A 2,200-nucleotide genomic window follows, 5' to 3' on the forward strand; every position below is an offset into this window, starting at 1 on the left:
CACGTCTGTACATTTCTGTATTACCATAAGAGTGGTGCATAATATACACGCTAACTGGCACATTACTTACAGCCATGGTAAGATTTTTATACTGTGGCTAATTGAATGCCCCATAAGTGTATTAAAACAATTTATTTCACAGGTTTTTAAAGTATTGAAAATAATCGTGTAGAAATAAAAGACAAAGGGACAGATGAACTAAGCTTCACAAAATGATAAAGTGGAGAGTGATAAACAAGCAGTCAATCAGCTCCTAAGGCTGGGGCCACACTTTAGCATTTAAGCGGTCCCGATGAACAGACCCTCTAGGCAGGAATGTGGCTTTTGCAAGCCACACAACGGGTTTTGGCAGAATCTCACTGAACTAAACACTACATGTGGCCCCAGCCTGTAACATGACAGTTGGAGCTGATTGGCTGGTACTTTACTGCTCTCTACTTTATCACTTTTTGAAGCTTGCTGCATCTGGCCCAGTACCCAGTGAAGTAAAAAGATTGAATTGCAGTTTTAATATTAACTTTTTTTTTTTTAAATAAGTCCTCCCAAAATAGAAAATGTGGCCATATATGCAATACAGTTCAATTAAAGATTATCATATAATTGTTAACTTTCTAGGCTGTATAGCCAGTGTAAAACAATGAGCCCATTCCTGATCAGTAATTTGTGATCTTACATACTCACAGGAGTGTTAACAGTGGAAATAATCTACTGTACTAACGTTACAGTATGAGGAAATAAGCCTGGGCCTCAAGAGGGCGCTCTCATTTCACTTACCAATGTTAAATGTTGTATCCAAAGTAATGGGTTTTGTTGCATTGTTGTACAGTTATTATAACACACACACACACACACACACACACACACACACACACACACACACACACACACACACACACACACACACACACACACACACACACACACACACATTGTAACTAAAAGATGACTTTACACACAAGCTCTTTTAAGTCCATCTGCTATTGTCTTCTCCACAGCATTCCTTACTGCACTTTTCTGTCTGAAAAAAAAGTCACAAGAGAAGGGCAAAAGGTGAGACTGCTTTCTGCCCAGAACAGACATGTGTATTGTATGCATCGTCCTTGAGTCATTAGGTAAGGGATGACATTTCCTGGAATTAAGCCATAGCAGGAACTCTGGTTTCAGTTAAAGCTGTCAGCAGATAAACAAATTTCCAGGCAGTTTTAATTTAATTCGTTTAATTTTGGCTCAATTTGATTAGAAGGGAAGATTAGAAATTGCAGAATATTCGATAGACGTTTTTAACATAAGGCAGCATGATCTGCAGACGTAAAAGTTATGTAAAACAATGCAAGTGTAGCAGTGCATGGTCATTAGCCTGGTAACTGTGGGCTACTACCAGACGTTTGAACTTCATGACATCAAATATCAGATGACACAGGATCTTTAATGAGATGAATGCAAACACATTCTGATTGGACATCGTTGTCTAAACATCCAGAATGCTAAACTTAGAGAAAGTTACTAGTATTCAGCATTTGCTATAAGTGGCTACTGTAAATTGGCATGGTTTATTAAAAGAGCTATTCAGTTACATATATATATATATATATCCTCATTAGTGAATCTATAAGCAATACAATTATATTAACGGTTTTGGTCAAGCTGTATTGTATCTATTGCAGATGATAAAAGATAAGTTGAACACCAACAGTACAGTAACGTTTAGCGAACCCAAAGCAGTTTGCGTCATAGAAATCTGCATGTTTCATTAAACCTATAAATCAAATGGAATCGATAAATCAATCTGTTCTTACCCATACCCTAGTAATAAATATAATCCTACATTGGGGATGTGCACAATTAACTACAGCATAGAGTATTATGACGCAAAATAGTAATAATACATATAAGATGTGAAATGTACATGTTGTATGCAAACAACTGGGGAATAGCCAGACTATGCTCATTTGTTACTTTAATACAGCAATACTATTATCATTGTTACATTGCTCCCATACTAATGTAGCGATGTTAATGACTTATAGATGTGCAATCATTCATTACCTAAGTAAATTAAGCACTACATAGTCATGTATTATGGAATCCATTGATCACACAGATACTTCATCTGTAGTCCTAAACAAGGAGGTGATGACGACTTTTTAGTGTATCCCCGTGGGATTTGGAGTGACGTCTTCACAGAAGCCACTCGAGTTAG

This window comes from Crinia signifera, chromosome 3 (genome assembly GCF_055691185.1).
Source record: "Crinia signifera chromosome 3, ASM5569118v1, whole genome shotgun sequence".
Lineage (NCBI taxonomy): Eukaryota > Metazoa > Chordata > Amphibia > Anura > Myobatrachidae > Crinia > Crinia signifera.